At 37.0% G+C, this 19,672-nt stretch overlaps 1 long non-coding RNA gene across 5 annotated transcripts in view; it reads left to right on the forward strand.

Moving 5' to 3' along the window:
* The window catches only part of LOC310906108, a 58,625-nt gene extending 40,957 nt beyond the window's left edge, over window positions 1–17,668 (forward strand). For 2 of the 5 annotated variants that reach the window (XR_014589351.1, XR_014589354.1), the window contains 3 exons: window positions 776–802; window positions 13,951–14,005; window positions 15,572–15,647. This is a non-coding gene — a long non-coding RNA (uncharacterized lncRNA). Of the gene's footprint in view, window positions 1–775; window positions 803–13,950; window positions 14,006–15,571; window positions 15,648–16,538 lie in introns of those variants that run through there. The other 3 variants (XR_014589352.1, XR_014589353.1, XR_014589350.1) reach the window with 2 other exon arrangements.
* Window positions 17,669–19,672: the final 2,004 nt, after the last annotated feature.

The raw sequence follows: 19,672 nt of genomic DNA on the forward strand, positions 1-19,672 counted from the left end.
CCATGCCCCTACATATCCAAACGGAAAGATCACAGTTGCAAGCCCTGTGTGTGTAGCTACAGAACTGCTGCCCCTCCTTAAACTATAATGAGTTGATTTTCAGGTAACCAGAAAGACAAAATGAATGTCTCGTGTCTCTAAATCATTACATGAGTAAAGTGAAATGAACAGGCAGATGCAGACTGGGCATGTACTATTTTTTCCTGCTGTTTCAAACTCAGACTAATTATCCAGGCAAGGAGATAATTTTTTTGAAAGGATGTCTGCTCTACAAGGATGTGGTTCACATAAATATCATCTTACTGCCCTCCGTGCTTCCCCGACTTCTCCCGCTCCATGTCCCAGCTTCCCATTTCAGGCATCTGAGAATGCTTCAGGGAGTTTTGCTGACAACTTAGGGACTCACAAACAAGGAACTAGTGTAGCTCAGATATTTTTTATTCCATAATCTGCAAGAAACATTTTAGCTCATGACCTCCAAGAAACAGAAAGTACCAGAACCTCAGCTTCTTAAGATGAATTAAAGAGGATAAAAACCATTTAAAATCCAATATTTCCCTATTAGAAATGGTGGTAAATAAGAAAAAAAATGACCATTACACTTTAAATGTCTACCTTTTCCAATATATGATAGTAAGGAGCCAATTTTTTTTCAACTCTTACTGAAACATGTAAACATGGTAATGCCCATATTGTAGTTAAAATCATCATGGTCTCTTTTTACTTTTCTCCCTTTATCTGGACTCACACCTTGGAAATAACATTGATCAATTAGACATTGCAGTATACTTTGAAGACTGTGGTAAGTGTCCCTCTGAATTAAGTTCCTGTGGTTCTTTAAAGATAAACAGTACTCTAAAATAGTATTTTTAAAATGAGTGGGTAAATCTGAAAGCATGTTTTCTGGTTTGAGATGATAGAGCTCCCTTTTTACTTCAAGCAGTAAGCATGAACCCAGTGGGCAGAGATCTGAATTCTTGTTTTGCCTTCTACGTCTTTGTAAATAATTTTTTTAAGAGGGATGTATACCTGCTTACTTTGGAGATATTATCTGAGCATATTTCTATTAAAAATATTGTAATCAGGGTAGGTATCATTAGAACAGACACTAAAGAAGAGGCACTCAGGATGGGGTGGTGCTAAGAAAGTTCCCTTTATCCACACTTCTACAAAATTTTTCTTTCTGCAACTATTTCTAGAAGCTGTTATGCAAATATCATGTCTCTGATGCCTGTCCTCAGTGATCACTGCATTAGTCCAAAACACCCTTTAAAATTCAACAGTAGCTCTTCCAAGCTAAGCAGCAGGGTATCTTTCAAATGAATCCAGCAGAGTAGCAAAACTGCAGTGCTTATGTTCAAGTCAGGTACCAAGTCTAAAAGCAATTTCACAGATGAAAGACAAGTTATCAACAGCATTACAGCCACACTGGCATGTTTTCTTGGGAAATTATCTACCATATTTTAAAGCATAACGATAAAGTGGAAATCTACAAGGCCCTCTGCCTCTGCAACTAACTTCGCATGTGGCTACTGAAAGCCATCAAATCATGCCCTGTACCTGTGTCAAGAAACTGAGTGACAACAACCCTTCATTGTGCTTTGTTGTGCCGAGCTGATTGACAAAGTGACTAACTCATGCTTCAAACCGTGTGGGAGATAAGTGTTACTCTCCAGAGCATCTCTAAGAAAGTTACTGTTGTTAAGTACATGTTCAAAATATATGACCTGCTTACTGAGTTTGTGTGCAACTCAGGCAAACATTTTCATTATATTTTCAGTTCTTCCAAGCCCTGGAGGAAACGTGCCTCAGCTTTTGTGGTTCAAGATGTGTATTTCTAGTAGCAACAGGAGACAAGCAATACAATATCTGACTCAGTAGCCAGTGCCATAGGACACTTAACTGGATTTCTCATCCTTCTTTCTACTCAAGCTTAAAATGCAGGTAGTGACATGAAGAACTGGCATTACTTTATGTGTTGACTTTATTTTATCCAAGTTAAAACTTCATCCAAAATCTGTGAAATATACTGGTCTTTGCTCATACAAAGCAGCAGTTATTACACTTGAAGCACGTTTAGACCAGCACAACAGGGGTGTCTTGTACGAAATTTCATTTAGGAGAAACAGTTGCAAATTTAAGAACTCCTCCTTGACATTTATTCATCAATGCTATTTTGCTACAGTAGGGAAAAAAATAAATACTGAGCACTTACATGCAAAGGGTGAAATTTTCAATTTGCAAACACATTAATGAGGCTTTTGAGGAAGCAGCATTGATATGGGTTATTCTGTGACTATGTTTGTAAGGTAGGAAAAAATGAATAAGTAAAATAAGGTGTTAAGCAAATGACCAGCGCAGAAACCTCCATTGAATTTGGAAAAGCAAACAATAAGTGCTGAAGACTACAGTGCAGCTTATGTATGTGACTGAGGACTTCTGAATGAACACCGATGGTCTCAAGGTACTCATCAAAAAAATCTGGTATTTCCTATTAAAGTTAATAATGTTCTCAGATTCCTGCCTCTGAGACCAAGAGAAAAGGCTATCTAGGTGCAACAAAATATATTGAAAAAGTGATTTTTATGCCATACAATCCTTTTTCCAGGAGGAAAACAACCTTTCCAAGTTCTTCCATAACTATAATATGAAAAATTTAAAAGTAAATGCAAAAACAATTTGCTTGCTTAGTATAGAAGCAATACTTATCTCTGCATTTCTATGTTATCAACTCACATTGACCTACACATTAACTGGTAAAATGTTAATAATGCTCATTAAGTCAGCAGTTTCTCATGAAACTCTCATTTGACTTTGAATCTCTTCTACCCACAAATAAAGGGTTACAAAATGCATCACTGGACTTGCAAAAATGGACTTCTGCTAGAATCTCTTTATGATGGCTGCTCTAAATGTGTCTCATTTCTTCTAGCATGTCCATTTTCCTCTGCTGCTTCTCATTTGGATTTTCCCTTTTTGTTTTCCTTCTGTTTTCTTTATATTTTTTTCCAAAAGATGTCATCAAAGTGGTTCAGTAACTTTAAAGGCATTTTCTGCACTTTAACTTGTTATTGAAATGATATTAACTCATGTCACACAGCATCAATGTCATCTATTAAGAGAAAAAACACCATGCAGAGATTGCTAATTTTGTGTTGAAAATTAGTTACGTTTGTAATGGAAATGAAAAAAAAAAGAAAAAGAATCTTAAGCACACACATGTAATCAAGTAGGGAACAAAATGGAACTGAAAGGCCGTGAAAGCCCAAAGCTTCATGAATAAGTAAGTATTTTGACTCTACCCTTGGATTGTTTGCATTAAGTGTAAACACTGTTTTCTAAACTTTTTATGAAATTCAAAAACTTCGTAAAACAAAGCTGTTTAATTAGTAATAGCCTCACACAGTGAACTGTCAAGTAATGTACCTAAGAACCAGGATTTTCAGCTTACACAGCAACATAAACCACTCTGCTTTGTCTTTGAAAGGCGGAGCTCTAATAGGTATTCAGGGGCACTCTGCCCAGGAGGAACTTTTACAGTCAGGCAGCCATTATACAGGAATGCACAACAGTAATTTGAGAGGGTAAATTGTTTTCCCAATGCTACACTAGATTTTTCTTGTAGCTATAAGAAAGCCATAGCCTGTTAGATATCTGATGCTGAGATTTGTTGTTATTCTGAGAATTCTAAAATAAGGAAGACCTTAATGCTGGAATAAAAAGACAAGTGTTCCTCATCACCTTTCTTTTGTTCAGTAATGCGCAAAATCCAGATTATTGTGTTCAAGTATTTTAGGTGAATTAATTAATGCTTAATTTGTACCAATTAAGTCTGCTTGAAACCAAACTGACTCTTAAACAGCATAGAATGAAGAAAGATAATTATTAATTGCCTTTTATAATGTTCAGAAATCTGGGTGTGTGGAGTTTGGATTCCAATCCTATGTGATTTTCACGTCAAGCTTGCTTTGAAAACCAGAATACTTAATTTAATATTTTTCTTCTTTATACACAATGTATTTTAAAATTAATTTTCTGTTTGTTTGGGAGGAGAGGTGTTGCCTTTTTGGCCTCAAAGGGAAACATTTCTGAGCAGTGCCCAAACAGATCTGTAATAAACACCATAACAAAAACTGAACTTCATATTTCTTTGGCAAAATTCATAATGCTACCTGAAAGAGCCATACATCAGTCTCATGCTCCAGATGACGAAATGGGTCTGTGAAAACAGAAGACACCATGAATAACTGGAAACTCTTATGTGACCTGCAGTAGCTTTAGTCACATCAATAATGAAATCAATATGTGATTTCATGTCAAGGAACAACTTAATATGCACTCTCCTGACTATCTGCTCCTGATCCTAGCTGTGGTTAACTGCTTGTAGAACTGCTGTTTCTGAAGTAATTCTACAGCACTATTTGATATTTAAGCTCCCAAAATCAAATTTGGAACCTCTATTTCACAATGAGCCTTTTTTTTTTTTTTTTTTTTTTATTTACAATTCAAGGATTACTTTTTTCTGCTGTTTGGTCTCCATAAACCATCTCATTTACTATTTTTTCTTTCTTCTCCATTCCCTGTTAATTCTGTTCTTATCATTTTAATATGATTTTGTCCTCTATCAAAGAATTGCCACTGCAGCTTAGATGATGATCAAATCGACAGGATGATCTAATTCATCTTTATCATCTTTCCTTACTTTAAAGCATAAATCACATCTTCACTCATAAACATGTTCATATCTCCAGCTAGAGGTTATAGAATTAGCTTAGGAGATATGAAACTCCTTCATGTATTTCTCAGCTTTTTTTTTTTCTTCTTTCTGAAAGGTTTCTGTCTGCTTCCAGCAATTTAGTAATAACCTCCTACCTTGTTTATTCAGGAAGAACACTGAGCAAAAAACTTTAAGCAGACTGTACGCGGGGAAAAAAAGACTTTTTAGATGGGCTATTTCTGCAAAGAAGAAACTCTAAATGAAAGGTGTGATTATGTGCATTTTCTCACATTGCATACTGGAGTTTCATATATATGGGTTTTTTCACCATAAAACTCAAGCTAGAAAATATAATTGGACTAAAATTACAAGCTCCTGTCTAGAGATAGGAAGGATTGGTTCGGTTCTCAGTTCTGCCTCTGACTGTATCTTACTTTCTTTCCTGTATGAATTGATGAGAGTTTTAAACTTTTTCACAGTTCTCTTTGAGATCTAAGAAAGGAGACATGTAAATGTCAAGTTTTATACTTAACTGTCTATATATCTTCCTGATAACACAGCTGTGTTGTCAAAATAGTATTCTGAAGGGCAGCCATAGAGAAAGAAAAAGAGTAAAAGTGAGGAGAAAGATTCACTTTATTCCGTGAGTCTTTGTAATATAGTTAGAGCAGAGATGGGGGCATAGAATTATAGAGGGACTTCTGTTTGTGTGAGGGATAAAGCCATAAATATTTTCCCAATATATATTATGTTTTCAAAAGGGAAATAATATGGAACAAATTTATATAAATGTTGATAGCTAAAATTTATCAGGAGGTGTCTCCTAAGATACAACTTAAAACAGATTTCTGATGCAGTTCTTTCTGACCTGAAGAGTTTTCTTTCCTTTGTAAACAGAAATACCTTGAAATAGCAAGAAGATGTTTTTTTCTTTCAAATGCAACTCCCCAGTGTATATACTTATTTTAGAAGATCTTGTATGCCTGTGAATTTGATTTTTCCTATCTGCTTTTTCACCTGGTTGAATAAAACCACTTCCATTCACCTGCAAACTTTTTCTTTCCTCTGTTATCAGACAACCACAGCTATAACAGCCACAGCTGTTTCTTTCTGTGCCATTATCAGAGTGCAAGAAGGCTCTTAAAAGAACTGAACTTTCCCTTCCTTTCATGGCTATTTATTTGCCACACAGCCTGTGAGTTAATACGAGGTAGGATTTAATTTGGCTTGCTAGATTAGGGCTGCCCTGTTTGAACAACAGATCTTAAGACATTATGCAGCAAGGCTAGATTCACCTTGCTGCCTTCTCCTTAAAGCTCACCTCAAGAAACAAATTAAATAGTGGCATAAATACAGAGTTCTGCAGATGGTCAAGCAACAGGCCAGCCAAATAATGGGAGTGAAGAAACAGAGTCAGGGCTTCATTTGACCCCTGGGGAGTCCTTGAAGACTGCAGAAGCATATTGTCCACCTCTTGCTGTAGGAAATACTGCAGTATGTGAGGCTTTATAGACACAGCATCAGTTCCAGCACGTCAATATTAATGACATTTTGAGTCAGGAGTGAAACTCAACTGACACAGACCAACCCTCCTTGTTGACTAGGGAATATTTTCTACAACCAGCTTTCATTTAGGATTCTTCAGTGCTGGCTTTCCTAGTTTATAGCCGTGAGCTGAAAAAAGCTACAAATGAGACCTCCAGTAAAAACATTTAAAAAAGAAAAAAAACAAGCAAAGGAAAAAAATAACCCAACTTAAAAATCATAAACTGCAATTCCTCGTATTTTTTAAAAAACAAGCACAAGAAAGTGAAACTGGAAAGCGACAGTAAAGAACATCTCTTTTGCTACATTTCATCTGAAATTCAGCTTTTTCTCTTATGTGTTCTTCATATTTGTTTACAACATTTTGTGGTGGATAGTAATTTGTTAGCTGCAGAATTAAACAGTTCTTGCAGTTTCTTTTGCAGAACAGTAATAATATAGATTCCCTGGCCTAGCACAGGGCTTAAGCAAGTTCTTCAAGGATCTTAAGACCATTAGCTATAATTTGTTATATACTCAGTTTTTTCTTTTTAGGGTTCCATATTTCCATACTCTTTAGCATACTGGTTTTCTTGTGTTGAACCTACCAATTTCTATAACGAAACAGATCTGAATCACTTGGCAAGACCATTTGTATGTCAGGGACAAGGAATGAAGATCACCTTTGAAAAGCTAGAAATGATTACATGAAATGCAGTAAAGTAAAAACACAGTGATGAAAAAATAAGGTAGAAATTATGTTTTCTAATCCAAATTAGACGTCTAATTATGGATTAGACAAAGGTAAAATTCTTTATCCTCTAACATGTAATAATAGACAGGCACCGGTAGAAGAGAACTCTGCCCCAGAGATGGTTATCAAAGTACAAATCTTAGAATGACTCACCTTTTGAAGATGTTTAGTGTGTGACTGCCCCAGGCACAGGTGTCTCATTTTTGGTATCTAAAGACAGACAAATCCCTTCCTACATAGAAAGCTATGAAATAGTGACTTGGGAGCTGGACTGCCTGGCATACAATGACAGGAGTGTATGAAGTTGCAGCTCATCCACAGCAGGTATTATTGGCTTTTTACATGTTATGAATTAATGTAACTCACAAAATTACTCAGGCTCACTCTTCTGTAAAATTTGGAAAGTATAATTAACCACATGGTCTCTAATTATGAAAATAGATGTAACATTCTGCCAGTGTTAATGACACTATTCATTGTGACTCTTCCTGGCACTGACATACAATAACATGTAAATTTCTGCATCATTTAATGCAGCCGTATCCATGAAACACATCCTCTTACCCCTCTCATCAGTTTGAACCCCATTCAGATGATTTTGTTTGCCATTAAGATCACCATCATGTCTTTCAGCTTTATTTTAAGCAGAGCAATTCCTCTGAGGATATAGCTTGACATATCACCATTCAGTCCTGAGATCTACCTCAACATGAGCTGAAAAGCTAACTCTACTACTTTTCCCTGGGTCACAATTACTTTTCTTTTTTTCCCTCATTGAGCTAAAATTTGCATGTCGAGTTAATGAAATTTAATTCAGATTATTTTATGGGCCTAATATTGAGATCCTGATGCCAACCTAAAATGTCCATGCAACAGCTTGACTGGCATGACTAGAATTCTTCATAGGAGCAAGAATTTACTGCAATGTAATCAGAGCCTTGTGAACTCCCTGTGAAAGTAGTGATTTGCATCACTCACAGAAATCTCTCTGCTGCTTTATATGATCATCTGTTTCTGAATGAAGTCATATGTCTTCTAATCAGAAAAATCTGAAACTGGCTTCCACAAAACACAAGTGATATCTATCTACCTTTCTTAGAAATAATCTTCTCACAAAGACAATAAAGCCTTGAAAGATTTTGCCCAATGACACTCTGTGATCTCTGTCCTTGGATACTTTGAAGGCTAGACCAGCCCTGAGCAATCTAGTCCAGCCTTGATACTCACCATGCTTTCAGCAAGAAGATGGATATTATCCTGAGGTCCCTTCCAGCCTGAATTACCTTGTGATTCTCTCGGGTTGGTTTTCTGACCCGAGATTCAAGTTGTTTAAAGTCCTTGGCCCTCTAAAAGCCCCGAGTCGCGTTGGTACAAAGAAGCGGAGTCTTCAAGGCCTTGCTTTCTGGTTTCTCGAGTTGTTTATTATTTGATATCACAAAGTTTTTTCTCCGCTCCCAGCCGAGGTCCGGACAGCGGCTGGGACACGAGGCGACTGCCCACCGATGGGACGTCATCTTACATTTATACAGATAATTACGTATAGGATATTTACTATTTCACACCAATGCCTAGTGCTTACACTAAGAGGGTCACTTCTGCTTTGACCCAATCCACTCTAACTATCTTATTTCATCACCACCCCAGAAGATGGAGGATGAGGAAGAAGGAGAGGGACACGAGGTACCACCCAAATTCCACCATCTTGTCCCCCATTTACCTCTATTCTAAGAATCTTAAAACTACTGAATTTTGTATGTTCTACTGTGTTATACTACTATTTTCACTTCCTGGTGATTTGCAACTCCTCTCCTAATGCTGGAAGTTTTTCCCATGGGCTAAGATCAAACTCAGTGTCTTCCTGGGCTCTGTGCCAAGGTTTCCAACCCTCCTGGACCGGTTCTACACCCCCCTGTCCAGGGCTCAAATTCTCTTTCCCAGGTCTCAGGTCATCCAAGGGGATGTCCTGGACTCCAACATCTCCCCCTCCTGTTTGCACCAAAAAGACCTCTTTTGCAGCCTTGTGCATGAGTCGCCGTATGCATTGAAAGAAGCACGGCACGACCATGAGAAGAATTACAAATCCCAACAGGATGCAAAAACCTGTTTTTGAAATTTCCTTCCACAAAGGTGAAAGGTCTAAAAAATTGAACATGCCATCCAACCACGACCCTGTTTCCTTTCCAATTTTGTTCACACTTTCCCGCAATTGTTTGATGTTCTCATGGATTGATTTAGAATGATCTGACAAGTTCATGCAACACATCCCTTCAAATTCCTCACACCCGTGCCCATGTGACAGCAAAAGATAATCAATTGCTGCCCTGTTTTGGATAGTTGCTCGTCTTACACTATCGGTGTCCATTAACATGTCACTCAGTGTAAGAGAAATGGCTCGGGCATGCTTACTCAGCCAACAAGCCATATGATCCAATTGTGTCAAGGCTACTCCTGATGCTGTCTGCGGTGAAAAAATTGCAGCTGCAATTCTCTGTGCCTTAGACAAAGTATGAACATCATCATCACATTTTGGGTCATATTGCTGGATAGATCTTTTCTCTTTGGGATTTCGCTCTCTCAGTAACGTTATGTTGGGTGTTAACAATGAAAGTCTTCCAATGCTGCATGGACCGCCTTTGAAATTTGCGGGGATTGCGGGCCAAACTCTGTCCCCACAAATAAAAAAGATTCCTCTTGGCAATTGCACTGGATCATGGTTGGATGGTCTGCTCACCATCTTAGTGTAGTTACACCAAGACGATGCTTTTCTATAAATTATGTGATTTGGAGTGACATCTATTGTTTTGTTTTCTGCCACTCCAGAGTGATTAAATTTCACACAAAATTTCATTCTGACCGATCCAAGAATTTCCAGTTCCTGAGGTTCAAAAGGAGCCACAGGAAGGAACTTTGTCCAAACGTCCCATTTGTCCACTGGATTTGAAATGATCTTTAAGATTGCTGGAGGGACGTTTTTTGGAATCGGCCATTTGCTCACTGGCAACCCTACCAAACATGTTGAAAAAGGCTTCCCTGGTTTTGAGTGTGTCAAACAAATGGTGTCCAGCCCTGATGCATTGGCCAGAGTTTCCCAGACATTTTCCTTTGGTTGAGCCATGGGCCAATCTGCTGCGTTGCTCAAGGCAACCAATGAGAAAATGAGGCAAATGTGTGCTATCTGAGGCCTCCTTCCCCTAGGAACTCCTAAAATGCACCACCACCCAAGTCCCAAGGGAAACCCAAATCCCAAAGTCTCTCTTGCATGTAGAACAAGGGGATGTCCGCTGTCTTGACATCTGTTCAGGTCTGCGTGCCTGTCTTGAGGTCCGCGTCTGCTTGCGTTTGGACTCGGTAGGGCTTCACGTTCTTTGCAGCCACCCATCTTGGTCCAGCTCCTGTGGAGACACAAGCATAACCCTTGCCCCAAGTTATTAATTTGAATGGTCCTTCAATTTGTCCTGTGTCTGGGTTCCTGACAAAACTAAAGGATTCTCCTTCAGTTTTGCTTTTGTATTATTTGAAAAGTGTCTGATGATTGGCGGAGTGGGCTCTGTAAAAGAGCCATTTAGAAAATTCAACACATACAAGGCTTTGTTCAAGCGCATGTGTGGTGTTGCATCCGCCTCCCCCCTTTTCTGTTTTTCCAAAAGGGCTTTTAGTGTTTGGTGTGTCCTTTCAATGATTGCTTGACCTGTTGGAGAATGTGGGATACCAAAAGTGTGATGGACACCCCACCTTTTCAGAAATTTGTCAAGCACTTTCCCTGTATAGGTTGGACCATTGTCTGTTTTGATTTCTTGCGGCACACCTAATGATGCAAACGCTTGTAAAAAGTGTCGACAAGCGTGTTGTGCCGTCTCGCCTGTATGCAATGATGCAAAAGTTGCACCTGAAAATGTGTCTACTGAGACATGGATGTTTTTAAGTTTGCCAAAAGATGGGTATTTGGTGACATCTGTCTGCCACAGTTGCAGACTGTGCAATCCTCTTGGATTGACTGCTCCCATGGATGCAGGAGGCTGTACACGCTGACAGTCTGGACAGGTATTGATGATTTCTTTTGCCTGGCTTTTGGAAATGCGAAAGGCTTCCATCAATGCCTGAGCATTCTGATGAAAAAATGCATGACTCAACTTTGCCTGCTCAAAGATGTTTGGCAAAGTGTTTGAAATTGGCATAGCCAATTCATCTGCGTGTGCATTGCCCTCTGCTAAGAATCCTGGAAGGGAAGAGTGTGCCCTAATGTGAGAAACAAAATATTCATGTTTTCTCTCTTGTAATAGAGTCCTCATACAAAGTAAGTATGAATACAAATCTTCATTGTCAACTTCCTTTAAAAGTGAATTTTCAAGCCTTCTGACCACATTTGCTACATATGCTGAATCTGTGATCAGATTGAGAGGTTGAGAAAACAGTTCAAAGACTCGAACCACTGCTGCCAACTCCACTATCTGTGGTGAACCTTGCACTGTTTCTATGTTTGATTCCCACTTTCCTGTTGTTGCATTTTGCCATGTGATTACTGATTTGTGAGTTTTTCCTGAGCCGTCAGTAAATATGGTTATTGCATCCAACGGCACCTCACTTATTTTTGGCTTTTCTCTAAAACTTATTTTTGCTTTCAACAAATTGTGGCTTGGAAAGTGGATCGTACAAGTACCTCTGTCCTTGGATCCTTTGAAGGCTAGACCAGCCCTGAGCAATCTAGTCCAGCCTTGATACTCACCATGCTTTCAGCAAGAAGATGGATATTATCCTGAGGTCCCTTCCAGCCTGAATTACCTTGTGATTCCACAAGCATCTAGTCACAGTTCAAAACCAAAAGTGCCGAATATTTGTTTTTCTAATATGGCAAAACACCCTTCTGGGTAGCTCTGGGCTCTGCTAGAAAGATATCCTCTCTTACACACTTTTTCGAATCCTGATTTTGATCCCATTTTTTGTGACCATAAAGGGATTTTCCTGGACTAAGGATGTCCATCTGTTCCATTTCCTTTTGTGCTATGAGGTCATATCAACAACAGCAACTCAACACTGTAGAGAATTGGAATAGAAATTAAAAAAAAAAAATCATGTGTGAAGTATGGAATTTAGCAACCATTGTGGAAAAAATAGAAGAAACACCAGGAAAGGATATATCAGAGTGCTGATATCCACTAGATAATGATATCCACTAGACAGCAGTACACTGATATATCCATACACTGATAGCTACTAGATTTATGAGTCCCTGGGGCCCCAGACACCCAAATCAAGAAACCAAGTACAGAGATTAAATCCTATCAAGGCACACAGCTGGTACAGAATGGAGAAGCCAACTGCTATATGAAGCCAGAACAGCCAGTAAGATTCCCAAGGCACCAGTCAAGTTTTTGGAGTTTATTGTCAGTACATCATACAACACTTTGGACTCCATGACTCTGTATAGGGAAAAAAAATTAATTAATTTGTTTATTCTTTCTAGCCATTGTTCTCAGACACTTCTCAGAATTCTGTTGTGTTCAGTCATTTAAATTATGTTTGTTCTCTTTTCTTGTTTTTAGTATAAAATTTTCTCCAGCTACAAGAAAATTTCTCAGTAATTAACTGTATTTTTCAGTCCAGGCAATCAGTCTATCAGAGTAATTTTTTACTATACTTTTTCTGTCAATGGCTACTCTGGATTTAGTATCAGGAAATTTTATCTCTACTGCACATCTACTCCTCTGGGTCATTGCTTTACAAAGTGAACAGAATTGCTTTAGCAGTCATTCCCGCCTCTGACCATTTATTTAAAACATTTTCTCTCTCTTGGAGTTCCAAACCAGTAGGTCAGTACTGTAATGTATTCACCAAATTTGTAAGTGTATTTCAAAAAGCATTTTTACCCCTGCAATTTGAAACTAGAAAATAAGCTTTCATTTGCCTTCTCTAATAGATATTGCTTAGCTAACAGCCTGCATAGTACTTAAAAATTCAGTTGTAAGTTAATGCATGGAAATATTACATCTATGACTTTCTCTTATCAGGCTTATGCTTCCTCTTTTTAGAAAAAAGTCAAATGTTGACCATAATCTGATTTTTTACATAAACATACTGATATACTTATTAAATTACTGTTTACTACATAGTACCCTGGGACTGTCACTGATTAGTGCTTCTGATGTATTGATAACTGCAGAATTCTAGCTTAAATGTGCACTGTTACTTGACATTTCTTTAATTCACTTTCAAAACACAGATGAAATATAAGACTCTATTCCATCAGTTCCACAATCTGCTTCTAAATGTACATATATAAAAATGTACCTTTTTTGAACCAATTCCAACCTATACACTTGAAACATCCTCTTTTGGTGATAAAGGGAAAATAAATATCAAGCAAAGCATAATTTAGACAAAACTTTCCATCCTAAAGCACCTGGTGAAGTTGACCTGAGTTTATGATGTCAAAGTTCCAGTTAAGACTTGCATGACTGCAAAGAGGTTTTCTGTATATGTTCATATGTACAGACCAAATGGCAAGTTTCTTTTAGCCCCTGCTAACTGAGCCTCTTCATGATTTATTCTTCTGCATTTCTCATCAACTGAACTCGTGTATATTTCAACCGCATAAGTTCTGAAATAGATTTGGCAGGAGATTAATGTGACAAGTGTCACCCACAGGGCTGCTCAAGGAGCTATCATCTCTACAAGGGTAGCAAACAGTACGAAGTAGTCCCTAGACATTAAATTTCCTTGCTGATTTACCCACTCAGGCACTGAATATATCAGTAAAGCAAGTGGCTCAAAGGTAGTAAGTGCCACTTGTATCCTCACCATAGAAAGTGCGTTGATTGACTGCAAAGCTTCTAGTTCCGTCAGACTTAACATAAATCTATTAATTTTGTTTATTTTTTCAAAGAAAACTGAACAACAGTAGAACTAAAGAGTTATAATTTTTATGATCTATAATATAGGTTTGTACTTCATTTTACAGCTTTTGGTGGCCATGAACTTTCCCATATTCATCTTATCAAAACAGATGAAAGAAGGTACTTGAGAGTTTTGACTTCAGCTGACCATCACACCTGATTTTGAAAACTACATTGTATCCTTTAAAAGCTAAAAAAACCCTCTCACTTTTCTGGCATGAATGTTGTTTTTAGTTGTAGTTGAGTCATAATGCCATGTAAAAACAGCAGCTTCTTAAAACATAAACATATTAAAGGGAAAACAAGAACTACAGTTTTACTTTCCTGAAAAAATGATAAATAGTGTTGCTTTAAACTGTAAGACAAGCCATAAGACAAATTCCTAGGAAAGTAGTACATAAAAAAAAACACAATCAGAAAAAATAAACCAAAAAGTGGTCTGAATATACACAGTTCTTGTTGTTGTTACTTTTTTTTTCCCCCTAAATCTCATTCTAAGTATCATATGTTTGGTTTTAATCTGAAAAAGGGTAGATTTAAATGGTACATTAATAAAAAATTCTATGCTGTGAGGTGAGGCCCTGGAACAGGTTGGCCATAGAAGTTATTGATGTCCCATCCCTGGAATTGTCCAAGGCTAGGCTGGATGGAGGTCTGAAAAACCTGGTCTAGTGGAAGGTATCCATGTCTAAGGCAGGGGAGTTGAAGCTGAGTGACCCCTTAAGTCCCTTCTGAACAAAATGGTTTTCTTATACAGTGATTCTATATGTTCTGTAGGACTGAGTATAAAGTATAAACAGTACCCACTTTCTCTCCAACTCAGGTCCCAGGAGATAAGAGTTACTGATAAACCCCCAAAAAAATCTCATTTCTGGACACAGTATTTGTGTATAAAAATCACCTAGCTTTTTCATACAACAAAAGAAGCTACATTATCTATTTACTTAGCAAGTATTTTTTGCAGCCTGTTGAAAAAGGGAGACAAGAAAAATACGTGAAGCATTTGATACCTTTGTGAACTCAATTATTTACCATTCCAGAGCCATAATCTACTTAGGCATAGACCTATTCAAAACAAGTGAAGGGTACGTCTGAAATAACTTTGCAATTAAATTTACCCTTGAACCTTGGTCTCCTTTTTTGTGTTAATTGGTGTGGATAAAATACTGCAGAAGACACATTTTACTGTCCTCTGACATGGTCTTGCAACAACTTGCCAGCAAAGTTTTATGTCCTCAAATACCATCATGTACCTTCATTTTCATGTTAAAAAGTACACCACTCTAGAGAGCTGTGCTATCTCTGAATTAAATAATAATAATAATAATAATAATAACACACATATAAAAAGCAGGGCTTTAGTCCTAAATTCTGTACTCCAGGCTCAAAGGAGATGCAAAAGCAAATCTTATACAAGGTGGATATGTCCAGCCTTTCTGTGAGGAACACTTTTGGCCATGTGGACAGAAGAACTCGTCTCTACCAGCTTTGGCTCCAGAGCTCACTGTCCAAGGTTGAGGTATTTTATAGTGTAGACCTTCTGAAAACAGGGCAGGAATCCACTGACCAACCTTCCCAGCAGGGCTGGACACTCACCCAACAGGACGGGTACTGATAGTATGTGCAGGAGAGTGATGAAGTTTCTTTTAATATATTTCATCATTGTTTCTAATATTCACTTTGCAGATCCCTTCCTATTTTCTCAGAGATTACCAACAGTCTGGAAAAGTTCAGAATCACTTTCTATTGGCAGAGATAAGAGCTAAAATAGCAGAATAGCACTTGGCAGATATGAGGGCAAAGTGATGGGCTTCACATCACAACTCCACCTTATGAGAGTCTGTATTTTGTCCCCCATATGAGAAGCTTTCAATGAATCACAGACTGGGGTGGCCAGCTGGGACCAACATAGAGGGTCTCAAGTTGGGAAAATTCATGCAGCACAGTATGGGAAATAGGCTAAGATTCACATCTGTAATTCTCACTATTACTTGTGTGACTTTGTGGCATATCTAGAGGTTACAGATTTAGAAATATTTAAAACACATAAGATTAAAACTAACCAAGAAGGGGTTTTAAGTTACTTTGTTTTGACATAATGTATAAAGGGATCATAGACTGGCCTTTTTTTTGGTAGATTTGAGATTTAATGTTATTTACTCCTATGGGAGTATATTTAATGCATTGGCACTATTCTTCAGCCACCTGTGAGTTACTGATTAGACAGAATATGTGAAAAACAAAAGGTATCTTTGGGAAAATAGAGGAACAAAAAATGTCACTGAAACGCTATTGTATATTCCCTTTGGAAACTTTAATTTAAGGTAATAACACTTCAGGAGTGAGCAATGCTTTTCTAATTGCTTGTATTATCTCCTTACCAGTGTTTCACAGCAGGTAGTAGATAGATTGTAACTGGTAAATCTCTAAAGACTTTAGACAGAAGCATAAACACACAAGAAAAAAATATAATTTCAGTGATTACCTTCCAAGCCTTTAATAAAAGTAGTTAAGGCCTGATTTAAAAGCCTCCCCTCTGATGGTAATAGCCTATTTGTCAGATGTTATTATACAGTGATGATAGTCATTGTGCAGTAAAATGCTTAGCATTTAGCACTAAATGCTGATTTTTTTTTTTTTTTTTTCTCTCTAGATGTTTATATCATGGCAAGAAATGAAGAGATTGGCCTGAAGACTGGCTCTCTAACCCCAAATGCATCAAGATTTCAAACAAATTTTGGAACTGTATACTTACTTATATGTTGAAAGAAAAAGTATTGCATGTCACCAAATAAGAAATATGTCTAATTCATATACTGAAAGGAAAGCTATTGCACATTAACAAATAAGAAATATGTCTAAGTGGTAAGGTGATATAATTTTTAAATTGAAAAGGATTTATATTCACTCTAAATAAGCACTGAATTAAAGTTTAACCCATTAGAGATGTCACTTTGAGTTGAAACAGTCTCTTCCTTTTGACTGAAGTGGAATTTTCATTAATGGACATATTTCTCTGTAAATTGTAGCCCTCAGGTTCTGTCTTTTAGAATATAGTATTCTGTCTGTCTTTCACAGAGTTTTATTACATGACTTTACGAATGGATCAGATCTTGAACTCTATTTATTTTACTTCTTTCATAGAATATATGGTGTGGAAATCTGATCACTAGTGAATATGTCTTATAAGAAAATTACTATTAGCCTTCTCTGAGGAGGCAATGCAATGATCTTTAAAAGCTCCATGATTTTTTCCCCACAAATTTACATTAAATTAGACAGATTGTGAACTAATAGTGATGAAAGAATAAAGACTAAAAAAATTGTTTTAGTACACAGAAACTGAAATCCTTCTTTATTTACTTTTATTTTATTTACAATGAATTCCTGTATATGGTCTTTATCTAAACCAGCAAAGTTAATAAATAAGTGTGATAGCAATAAATGTTCTGGAAGAATCTTCAGATTATATTTTCCATAATCAGCTGCTACTGTATAAATAACACTGTATAAATAAGATACTTGATATTCAGTTCATGCAATGCAGTAGACACTTCACATTATTTACTTAGGGCAAGAAAAAGATTTCTTTCTCTTCCAAAAAATAATCAGTCTGAAGTATGTCAAATTTCCTGTGAAAAGTACTAACATTTTCTGTAGGAATGACAAGATATGCACCTAATTGACAACAGATTCATGCAAAGAATAGGGGAATGTGCTCATTGCATAGAAATAACAAACTGGGGAAAAAATTAAAGAAAAACACTAAACCATTGCTAAAATTCAGTAGAGATCCCCTGTTATACTGTTGAGTGGTTACAATCACCTGGATAAAAAAAATTCATTTTATTCAAAATAATACTTTAGAAGTATATTATATTTATTTAACTACCTCTCCTAAATTTTTCAAGAAATTGCTAGCTTACATTTATTCAAAATGTAAAGCACTATTATTATGAGATAAAATGTTTCATGATTTTACTACTATAGAATATACTGGTTCATTAACATGTTATCCTTAATAAGTTTTCTTCCATCATTATTTCTAACTTAGTCTTCAGTAATTTACAGTAACAGATTGGTTTGCTATCAAGGAATAAAAGTGCACCCAAAAGACATGTTAGGACTGGCTGCTGAACATAGGGAGTCTGTGTTTTGGTGACTTTTCTTGATAAGAAAGGACCTTCTGCTGTTGCACTGACAGCAGAGAGAGTGGTATCTGACAGACTTCTGTTCCTATGTGAACAACTTCCCAATAAACTAAGTTCCTCCTAAAAATATATCCAGACAAATGAATAACAAAGAAAAAGATTATTACTGCCAAAATAGTTTATCAGATCAAGCAGAAAATTCCTCAGAATTTCACAATAAATTTCCTTAATTCCACAACAAATTCAGCATTACATACAATATTTAAATGTAATACATACCTGATTTTGTCCTGAGCCAGAAAAAAAGTGTATTGTATCACCTTCAACACAAACATTTACTAAAGCTGCAGATATGAATCTGTCCCACATGAGGTCCCTGGTCAAGAGGGGTTCACAGGCTTGTGTCCACTCTCCTCATGGTGTGTCCCATCTACATCAGGTTGGCTGCATCAACCTCATAGGTTTCAGTTTTGGGTCTCCTGGCTCTGTACTGCACTTTGGTTGCTACAGGACAAAACTGGATGAGGATGAGGGAGGGTGGATGTTATTCTCAGTTCAAGAGTTTTAAACAGTTTGAGGACTGTGCTGTGGCCTACTAGACTGGTTTTTTTTTTTCTGAAAACAGGAAAGTGTGACAGTGTTGCATAAATAGCACATTGTCAGCCGGACAGAGATAATGGCATCAGAAGGTTCAAAGCATTCTGGGATATAGTACTGAAGAGGAGAGAATACAAAAACCTGGGGCAATCTCATCACACTGCTTATTTGGAATGAGTCATACTTCCTACATTATCGAGGAGAAAAAGACCTTAGTCTCTTCTAAACTGTCTTTTGCAAGCAATGGTCCTCACTGAATATGCTATAAATCAACTTCCTTTTAGCACCAGAATCTGATGATTTGGGACCACTTCTTCAGTGTTGCCCTTTACTCTCCCTGTACGAACAAGTGATCTCTAAAAACATGAGAGGTTTTGAAAAGCTAATAATTTATGTTAAGCACTTAATAGGAATAATGCAATTTGAAAATCTGCCTTTAATTCACACAAAGTCTGCCGGATTTTCATTAACTGTAACGTTCTGATACTATTATCACTTACTCTCTACATCAAAATATCACAAGGATTGTCTAGAAATGATTGAAAAATAGCTTTGTCTCAACTGAGGAAATAATCACTTTTCAGGAAATCCGTTAGGCAATCACTTAAAACCTTTTCTGTCTAAGGTTTACTAAGGTTTGGGAGATGGTCCTTAGGACATAACTCTGGTGCTTCAACAGATTTTAAGGGGAAAGATAGCATCTAATGTTTGTGCTCTACAAACAGCAGCATCTGGATTTCTTTTTTAAGCAAGATGAAAATATAAACACAAATTTAAATCTGTACATAATCTCTTCAGTAAATAAAATACTGTTATACTCCAAGTAAAGGACCCAGGTTGAAGCATACTGACAAGCCTACTGTTAATTACTTTTAATTATATAATATCTTTTAGGAATATTCTCCTTTTATTTTTTCACTCTTGACACACTGTATATGATGTGTGAGTTGTTTATTGAAACAATAAAAGATACAACCTTTAATTTATTTTATTCTGGGCAAAACCAATTAATGCATTACAACTCCTGAAGAAAAGAAAA

This window comes from Zosterops lateralis, assembly GCF_965231275.1.
Source record: "Zosterops lateralis genome assembly, chromosome: 2".
Taxonomy (NCBI): domain Eukaryota; kingdom Metazoa; phylum Chordata; class Aves; order Passeriformes; family Zosteropidae; genus Zosterops; species Zosterops lateralis.